Below are 11,121 nucleotides of genomic sequence, written 5' to 3'. Positions count from 1 at the left end.
CACACACACACACACACACACACACACACACACACACACACACACACCCATCCTACCTTATACCATCTAGATGCTGCCAGCAAGAAATCCTTCATTAAATACAGCAGCCCCTTGACCTTAACCTTGGACCAGAGCTATGAGCCAAGGTAAGCATCTTCCCCACCCCTCCACTCCTCTCTTTTACTGCCCATCCTCCTTTCCCACTTCTCTTTTCAGACTGGGTCTGACTGTATAGTCCAGTCTGGCCTTGTGATCCCCTCAGCTTAGTCTCTCTCTGCTTAGTTTTCAACTCCTTTTATTACTAACTTAATCTATGGTACTGTGTCATTAGCAACAGAAGAGAGATTAACACACAGCTTTACCCTCCCAGCTGCTCGGGAGCCCTATATGTTAATCCCAGTGGGTTTTGAAGCAGACACAAATCATCTGACACAAATCATCACTTGCAGAATGCCAGAGAGCCCAAGTATAAGAAGCGTCTGGGAGGGATGAGGACTGAGGATGGCAGATGGTCCCAGGGTTTGCTGGAAACCACAGTACACTGTGAGAGACTTACAAAACACATAGTAAAAGATGGACATGGTGGCATACAGTTGTAATCCTAGCACTTGGAGCCTGGATTACATGTTCAGGGCCAAAGATTGAAAGTGAAGGGGCAGAGCAAAAAGAAACACATAAGGGGTGGTAGAAGACAAGGAGACACAAAGGAACATGAACATGACTAAAAACAAAATAATCATGTGCTGATTGTGAAGTTAATAATAACAAGGGTAATGCAAATTTGTTAACACCAATTACTAACTTTTTAGTCTTTTGTGCTAATTTATGCCACAGCAGATGACACAGCTGATGCATAAACCTTATGGTAAAGGCATGTGACAGTTATTGCCTTTTGCCAAATCCGCCAAGTAAGCAGCTTCTCCTGGGTCACTTTGTTAACTGCAGCTGTGGAGAGAGCGGCTCTGCCAGACTGATTCTTCAGCCCAGTGTTTCGTCCTTACTTTGAACAGGTAGAGAGCCCTTTGCCTGGAAGTCTATTTCAGCCTGGGCTATAAAGAAGCCGCACTGGGAAGCACTCTGACCACAGCACTGCAGAGATGCCCAGACACAAGCTCAGTGACAATCTCACCTACTCAGGTAAGCTCATCTACGTCTTTGTACGTTACCAAAACAGCACAGTGGTTACTCAGACATTCCACTCAGGGAACCTGTTAGATGTCACCAGCTCAGAACTTCACTTGAATCCTCTCCTAAGGTTTATGTGGAAAACCTTCAACATTGAAGATAATTAAAAACATGCTGATCTCCAGGAACTGAAAACCTGGGCTATTAGCATTATCTTCATCCTGTGAACACGTTATTTAGAAACGCAGATAGCTGGTTTTGTAAGGACAGCTGTCTACATTTTATGGAAAGTAATTACTTCCTTTCTTGGAGTTTTATTTAGAAATGACTGATTTGCTTGTATACTACTGGCCTGTTACTTTTGTTATTCTGTATTAGTTGTGCAGAATGGCGGCTTCCTCCTAGCAGCCAATTCACTTAAGGTATCTGCACACCTCCATTTACCCTCTCATCTCCTTAAAGTTGGTTGTTCATCTAGTTCAAGATTTGAGATCAGTTCTGTATCTTCCATAAAGAGAATTTCTTCAGAGCTTTTCTGGAAATTCAAGAACTATCCTACAAGAAATAATTTTATATCTTCCTTCCCCCAATTTTTTTTTTCCAGAGCTGAGGACCGAACCCAGGGCCTTGCGCTTGCTAGGCAAGCGCTCTACCACTGAGCTAAATCCCCAACCCCCTTCCCCAAATTTTTATGGTAAACATTTTTACTATATTGAAAATTTGAAAAACAAAACAACAAACCACAACCAAAGGTTCACATTACCATATCTCTGCCACCTAAATTCATTAACATTAAATGTTAAAACATAGTTTTTTATGTGTGCATGTATGTGGAAACATGTATGCTTGTGTGTACCTATATATGCTTTGTGATGCTACATTAAAATGAATTGCAGACTTCCTGACACTCTACCCTAAATTTCAGGAGCAGCTTCTAAATTAAAATAGGGTGGTCTGCTCTGTAATTACACTATCAACAAAGCCCCCAATTGACTACTTTTGTAATGTTATCTCCTCCCAGCGACAGTCAACTTTCCTCGTGTGTCCCTACTGCATTTCATAAAGTATACAGGACAATATTCCTTAAAAATAGTCAAGTGTGAACAAATGTGAACATCATAATCATGCCATGAACATATGCAAAAGCATTTTGAGGTTTCAATATGTGACTTCAATTCAAGTTCATTACATATTACAACGACAACTTAGTTCTCTGAACTGCTCCTGGGATGAAAGGCGAATGCTTAGGACCCATCTGATTATTTATGGAGAATATTTGTTTTGGGACAACAGTTTAGACCTTTCAAAATTCAGCTCTTAAATGGATGGGGGTGAGGTATAGGTGAATTGGCCGGAGAGAGCACACATGTTTCTGGACCAAGACATAAATTCAGTGGCACAAAGAAGCAATAGAACACACAGCCTAAGTTACTCTGTATTCTCGTGACTGAAGATTGTCATATAAGATTGTACAGAGAAACCCAGAAAGAAAAGGTTTTCATCCACATGATCACTCATTTAGAGAATTATGAAGAAAGCTGGTTAGCCCTTGAGGAGCATTATTTGGTAGAAATCAATTTTCTGTAAATTGCTCTTTTAAAAATTAATTTAACAGTGAAAAACTTAATAAAAATGATTTTAGCTGATAAACTTTTTGAGTATTATCTAGTTGCTCTATCTATTAAGATACTTATACTTCTTATTTGTAATCAGTTAAAACAATTCTCTGGCATACATGTATAACCCCATCATTTATTAAAGGAGAATCAAATGTGCTCACTAACAAGATGGGTTGCTTATTTATTTTTATATAAAGAAGTGACTCTCAGCCAGCTATTTGATACTGTGGGATGTGGACCCTCTTCAGAATTGATCACTATTTTGATGTTAAAATTACCAATGCTGACGGTGTTAATTCACATAACTACTTTGTACAAAATGCTGAAGAATGTTAGGGCCATTTCACAAATTCAAGAATGTTGTGTGAAACCCACTGAATATTTTCTATGAAGCTTAAGTTGGGACCTCAAACAATCTTTAAAATGAAGCATTCTAACACAGTCTACTCAAAAAACATACTAATTTGTACTTACCTGCTGAGGAATGACAGTATTTTCCATAATTAAGCTATTACATTTCTATAAAATTAGAAAGCTATGTATAAACAGTAAATATACTGAAATTTGTAAGACACATAGTCTCAATTCTGAGCTGAGCTGTCTCAGGCACTGTTTTTTTTTTTTTTTTTTTTTTTTTTTTTTTTTTGGCCCTGGGTAGTGAGATTCATCCTGCAAAGAGCACAGCTGTGAGTTTAGAACCAAGGCTGCCATAAGCATCTGTACAGACACATAGGCAATGCTGCCAGAAGCTCCCCGGACTCTCATACTCTTATACCACATGACTTCATTGGGGGTTGTGAAATAGTGTTAAGAAACTGGCCACTGGGGCTGTAGAGATGACCCAGTAGATGAGCATGCTTTTTAGAGGGGAGTTTGGTACCCAGCACCCATATTAAGTGGCTCACAACCACTGAGCAGTCTAGGTTCCAAGGATCTGATACCCTTTTCTCCCCTTAGTAGGCACCTACACTCTATGCACCTACATACATGTGCACATGGGTGCATGCACGAGCACACACACAGATACACAATAAGAAATAATGCAAATTAATCCCCTTAAATACTGAAGCTGGTCACTTGCTACAAAATGCATATTCCTTAAAAATCTCCTTATGAACATATGCATTTACTATATTGAAGATGGTTATTTTTTTCTTAAAATATACTTTGGTAAGTGTGGTAAGTTTAGCAAATGAGTTATTAGATTCATTCTTTGCTGTTGGCTTAAACCCAACTGATTTCTGGCCACTTGACTCTGTCCCTGCTACAGAGGAAACATTTAATAGGTGTTTATTGACAGAATCACAGCTAGGAAAATGATAACGTGTCAATAAAATGTCAAAGACTAGATTTAGTTTATGAGCACTGTAACTTACTAGAACCTAGTTGGACTTTGGGTTATTATGAACTACCATGCCAGGCCCCATTCCTACACCTGGGCTGGTTCTATTTGGGGTGAGGCTGAGCCTGTTATTCGCAGTAAGAGTTTCAGAGTTTTAACTGCATACACACACACAAAAAAGAACAACGAGGAGGAGGAGAAAAGAAGGAAGAAGTCATTAGCAGGGAGGGCATATTTAAATACTAGAGGTCAATTTCTCCGGAATTAGGTGAGATTAGGGATTTTAGAGCTGTTCGTCATAGAAAAAAAAAAAAGGAAAAAAACCCCACTATTACATTTAAGTTTACACCTGAGGACCCAGAGAAAGTGGGACAACTGAGATGAACTTTAGCATTCTGTCACTTGTCAAATTTTAGGACTGAGTTTAAATGACAATAAGATCAAGTTTATAGGTCAGGGCAGCCCAGCTTCTTCAGATCAGACCCCTGCCATCTTGAGTGGTGGCACTTTTCTTCTGCCAGGTGGCTATGACTTGGGGTTAACCGGCCAGCCTTTTTCCTGGTCCAGGAAACCTAAGGCTCATATTCATCTCTTTAACACCTATGTCCCTGTTAGCTGTTGACCTTGTTCAAAGCTGGATCTTTATACCAACTGTATGAATGCATGACGAACTTGCAACTCTAAAGCCCAGTATAAAGGATAGAAAGTCTTAGTGTGGAAATAGGAACAGAAACTTAATGAAGCTGCCAGAACAAAAACTGAGAATACCCAGAGGTTAATTTTAGGCTCCAGGAATTTCCCAAGACTTGTTTTCACTGTTTCTTGGAGGCAGCTTCATCTGCTAAGTCCTTCATTAGTCAGTCAAATGAAAGTTCAAGGAGATGGCAAAGAGCCCTATGTGATTCCCTAAGGCCACTGCCAATAATCAAATGGCCTTGGCAGCTCAGCTTATGGGGCACACTGGGAGCATCACATGGCTCTGTCCTTGGGATGTCACTGACTTGATGGCAAATCCATAGTGGCACTCTACTCCTCCTGGGGTCACTGGACTCTCAGTCTCCCCTTTTAGATCCTGTGAGGCTAATCTCCTACAGAGGAAACTTATATTTGCTTATTTTTCTCCTACAGTTCCTACAAACCTTTTCTACTTTCTGATTTTTCTGTTTATTTTTAAATGAATAACATTTGACCTTACTATATCAAATATAACCATTCTTCATTGCCATTTAAAAATTCCATCTCCTCCCAGGATGGCAATTTTCATCCAGGATTCTTGTTGGCACTCATCTGATTTTATTTATTTTTGGTTGCTAACACTCAGCATATTTTTTACTATGTGATTAAGTATATCTTGTGTCATCTTCTTCTATCACACTGTACATTTATAAGTGCAGAGACCACATCTTATCAATCTTTCCAATTGATCGTGGGGCAGAAAATAGGATTGATAGTATTCCTTGTTTCATACTACACTGTTATTAAGGTTCCAGAAGCAAATACTTCAGGTATTTATTTCACTTCATTTCCCATCACCACTCTTCTTTATCTTCCCACATGAATCTGTTCTAACAAGTTTGATATGCATTATAAATGCATAGCAATGTGCTGTATGACATTTTGGCAAGCAGATTGCACATGCAGTGTTGATCTCACAAGACTGCATCACTATGCTTCCTTTGTTCATATATGTGTAGTGTAGGATATTCACATTATGACAAAATTGCCTAGCAATGCATTCCTGAGAACATGCCCGCCTGTTAAGCAATGCCTGCCTGCATTTTTCCCCAAAATGTTGGGTTATACTGTTTTTTAATAGAGACAAGACTGACTTACTTGGCAGCATGTTTTTTTAGATCTGTTAATATTGCTCTGTGGACATCTCTTAGTTCAAATTGCCAAAGGATCCTCTATTACATGCATCACATTTTCCTCACCTTTTCCTTCAGCACACACCAAGACTTCCTTTAATGCTGGGCTACTACAGTGTGCCACTGACTATCAAAGACATGATTTCTGTGTGTCAACATGTTACACAGACTTAGTAAGAACTATCTGGTTGCCTTGGATTATTACTGCTGTGATAAACACCATGACCAAAGGCAACTTGCAGAGGAAAGAGTTTATTTGAGCTTACAATTCTCAGTTCACAGTCCATTACCAAGGGAAGTCAGGGCTGGAATCTGGAAGCAGGAACTGAAGCAAAAACCATGGAGGAATGCTGCTTATTGGCTTGCTCCTCTTCGCTTGCTTAGTTTGCCTTCTCAAGACTATCTTCCTAGGGATGGTACTGCCCCCAGTGACCTGGGCCCTCCCACATCAATCATCAGTCAAGAGAACATTCCCATAGATTTGCCTACAGGCCAATCTTACGGAGGCATTTTCTCAGTTAGGATTCCTGCTTCCCAGATATATCTAGGTTTGTGTTATGTTATGCAGTTAAGCTGATGAGCACTGCATTTGACTCACTGGTAGTTAAATTCTGTTTTCTCTAGCAGTGTGTATAGGGTACTGTTTTACCATATGGTCTCACATGCTTTTTCAAGTGTTTGCTTATCTCATGGATGGCTAATTATTTTTATGAGTTTGAACATCTGTCAACATATTCTTTGGTCACCTTAGGTTTATATTTATTTAAAATTGTCTCTATATGTTCTTTGTCTATTTTTCAGAGAATTTCATATATGAGTACAATGGATTTTGATCATATCAATCCCTTGTCCCTCCAACTCCTTCTGTGCCCTTCCCCACAAATTCATGCCCTCTAGAAGACATTATCTAGCAGCAGGTGTTCTGGCCTCCATTACAATCTTTACACCCCTCTTCTGGGATGGTCCATGAACCTTAGGTCTAGTGGTGGAATTGTATTGTACATGTACTAACTAGGGACAGGCACCACATGCTTACTTTTTCTCTACATTTTGACCAGTTTGTGGATCTCTGTAATAGTTTCCATCTATTGTTAAAAGAGGAGAAGGAGGAGGAGAAAATGGAGGAGGAAGAGAAGTTAGCTTGATGAGGGGTGAAGGCAACATTTATCTGGTTGGGTTGGTCCTAGGTCTTGGAGTGTGGAGATGGCTGGAGATCTCTTGTCCTTAATCTTAAAGAAACCATTTTCAACCTTTTATCATTGATAATGAAGTATACATTATGGGCTATTCATGTTCATGTTTAACTTTTCTTCTATAGTTTGTTGATATTTTAAAATTGAGTATTAAAATGTGCCAAGTGTTTTCTCTGCATCAATTGAGTGGATTGTGCCTTCCTCTTTATTAATGTGGTGTAGTACATTGATTTTTGGATGTTGAACCATTCTTAAATTCCAGGAATAACACTCACTAGGTTCTAGTGTATAACCCTTTTTTATGCTACTAAGTTTGGTATTCGGTTGAGAAATATTAATGGAAGTTTCTGTTCTTGTAGATTCTCTCTTGTTCTGGTAAAAAGGTGACACAGAAACTGAGTGATGAAGGCTTTTTTGTTTGTTTGTTTTGTTTTTGTTTTTCAAGACAGGGTTTTTCTGTGTAACCTTGGCTGTCCTGGAGCTCACTCTGTAGACCAGGCTGGCCTTGAACTCAAAGATCCACCTATCACTGCCTCCCTAGTCTAGGATTAAAGGTGTGTACACTGTTTCCCAGTTATGAAGGCTTTTTTAGTTTTTAAAAGAGTTTGAAATCATCAGTATTAATTAGTCTTTGAATGTCTGGCAGAATTTATCAGTGACTCTGGGCTTTTCATTGTTGGAAGGTTTTTGATTACTTATTCAATGTCTTATCGATTTATGGATTTATTAAGGCTTTCTATTTTGTTATTAATTTTGGTTTTTTGAGACAGGGTTTCTTTGTGTAGCCTTGGCTGTCCAGGACTTTCTTTCTAGACCAGACTGGCCTTGAACTCACAAGGATCTGCCTGCCTCTGCCTCCCTGAGCTGAGATTAAAGGTGTGTGTCACCACACCCAGCTTATTTCTTTATTATTTAGTCTTGAAACATTATTTATTTCCTGAGAATTTGTCCATTTCATCCATGTTACCTAATTTCCAGTAACTGTTTATACTACTCTTAAAACTTCTATAAAATCAGGAACCAGTTCCTTGTTTTATTTCTGATTTAATTTCCAGTTTCTCCGTTTTATGTGTTCTTTATAAAACAGTTAATTTTGTTTACATTTTGAAGAACCAACTCATGATTAATTTATTTAAAATTTCATTTTCTATTTCTGCTCTAATCTTTATTTTTCTTCCTTTTCTGTATTGCATTTCTTTATACTAACGGGTCTGTGAAAGCTATTCACAAAATGTAACCTGCATTAAGTCTATCTGTGCCATCTCTGTTCTAGCTAATGTCATGCATGGATGTGTTATAGACTTTCAGTTTTATGAAGTCAGAATCATGACCTTTCTGTTCATGGTTGTATCTCCACTGCTAGTAGAGTTTCCAGCACGTGGTAGGTTTACTAAATAAATATTTGTTGAATGAATGAATGTCTAAATAAACATGCAGGGAATTGTGAACTTTTCAGGGAATTCTCTATATTATTAATTCTTCTTGTAACATTTTCATTTGCCTAAAAATTTTATAGCATAAAAATAAGAAATAATCATTTAGTTGACTATAATATTAAAATAATTTCCATTAAATGGGCTATAGATTATACAGCATTTAAGAAAATACACAGAAAAGGAGCCATGCAAATTATGACTGGCTTATACATTCATACTAGGAGTCTGAACAATAGTCCTCGTTGAAAAATGCAGCCATCCTTTGTGCATGCCACTGTGTAAATAGTGCACCGCACTTGGCCACAGACCCCTCTCTCCCACTAAAGTGTAACTGGCTTGGTGAGATCACATTTTTCTAGAAATATTGTAGGTGTACTGTACTCTACTTGGCTTGGGCTGATACCACCACAAAAATCACTAAAACACATACAACGGAAGTGAATTTCTTTTTCCTTCCACTGAGAATATCCATACATTTTAATGAATGCTAAGTGAAAAAACTAAGTGGAAGACTTTACTTAAACCATTTGTGATGATTATGTTCTGTGTTATGGTTCTAGATGCTTGCTTAGTGCAGAGACTTTTCTCTCGTGATAGCTGAGTGTGACTCCTTTCACCACCATGGTAAACAATTATCTAATATTTCAACCTATGCTCAACAGACATACAAATACTCGTAGTGCTACAGACTTAGTGAGTGAGCAACTTTCGTGAGGAAAAGCAACAAAGAGCTTGATAATAGGAAGAAAAGAGCCATTTTTTTCTCATGGCTGTAAATATTCTGGAAAATGAGGAGAGAGTAGGGAAATGTGCTTTGGGTGGCAGCATTCTTGCAGGCTGTCAGATACTGAGAAATTATTTGTAAAACTAAGCTATATAAATAATTAGGAGAAAGAAAAACAAAGCCCATGTTTTTCTACAGAAATTGAATGAATTATTGAAATTTAAGAAGGTGTTAACAGTCCTGGAAATATGAATTCTTTGGGTTTTGCATTTCCACTGTGCATAAGTGGTATGGGATACTTCAGCCACTCTGTCAAATAATCTATGCATAAGTTGGAGAGGGGGAAACAGTTCTCCTGAAAGAGTTGCTTTATGCTGAAAAAATAGTATCCAGTTTAAAAATAAACTCACTTGCCTTTTACATATTTTTTCATATTTCTCCCAATTTAATTAATTCCTTAACTTACTTCCCACCAAATACAGTTAAAGCACACATCTTATTCAAATATATAATGCGTTTAGGACAATGTGATCCAACTGATCTTTGTATCTATATACAAAACAAGCCATTTAAGTCTGTGAATCTTATAACTACCACAGCCCTCCCCTTTCCCTGGTTTTGTGACACCCACAGTGGAGAACATTTTTGAAAACTTCAGCAAAAATCTTTTACAAACAATATAAGCACATTTTAAATTTTGAATTGAAAATTTAGACACAATTCCCTCTCTTTTCAGTTTTCTTTGCTTGAAGAATTTAAGTGATATAAACTCCAAAGACAATCTTTAAAGGTGATCTAAAAGAACTCAGAGAAAAGCTACCTTAAATAGAAATCACATGGAGCATTGGGCATGAAGTGAGCTCATGGGTTATGTAATACCAAGAGTATTGGGAAAATCCATTGTAAGGCCAGAAAGCATTTTTCTCCCATATTTAAAAAACATGATCCATATAGTTGTTTTTTAATCATGCTTACTAAAAACTGTTAACGTATTCTAATTTACCTATTTTTCTCTTATCTTGATGCTATTCAAATATAATTCAAACCAGTTTAATTGAAAATTTTAAGAAAAAATTCTACTGTAAACATGTAGTAGATTTCTGGAGTCTAATTATCTTTTTTTAAAAGATTTATTTATTTATTTAGTATATGGTGTTCTGCCTTCATGTACACCTGCACTTCAGAAGAGGGCATCAGATTTCATTACAGATGGTTGGGAGCCACCATGTGGTTGCTGGAATTGAACTCAGGACCTCTGGAGGAGCAGACAGTGCTCCTAAGCTCTGAGCCATCTCATCTCTCTAGCCCTGGAGTTTAATTCTTTAAAAATACACATTTTTTGGGCTGGCTTGATTGGTGTGTAAAGGCACTTGGCATGTAAGCTTGGTAACCTGAACTCAGTCTTCAGAAAGCGTACAAAGGTGGAGAGAACCAACTCCAAAAAGTTGCCCTCTGACCTCCATATGCGTGCTGTTGCACACATAGCCACACACATATCACACACAATAGAGTAACAAAAAATTTAAAAATTAACAAAAACCTGTATATGTTTACTACAGACCAAAAAACACTTTTTAAATAGTTTTTTTTTTTTTTCCTATATAGGGAGGTCTTATCATGGAACTTGTATTAGCTCACTTTCAATGCTATGATGCTTTATATATATATATATATATATATATATATGCATAAATATACATATGCTTTATATATTTTATATATATCCTATATATACATATCCTATATATCTATATCCTATATATATCTATATCCTATATATATCTATATCCTATATATATCTATATCCTATATAT

Source organism: Psammomys obesus, unplaced genomic scaffold, assembly GCF_907164565.1.
Source record: "Psammomys obesus unplaced genomic scaffold, mPsaObe1.curated_primary_1811, whole genome shotgun sequence".
In the NCBI taxonomy this organism is placed as follows: Eukaryota; Metazoa; Chordata; class Mammalia; order Rodentia; family Muridae; genus Psammomys; species Psammomys obesus.
The sequence above is the reverse complement of the archived record's forward strand: the minus strand, read 5'-3'. Positions refer to the sequence as shown.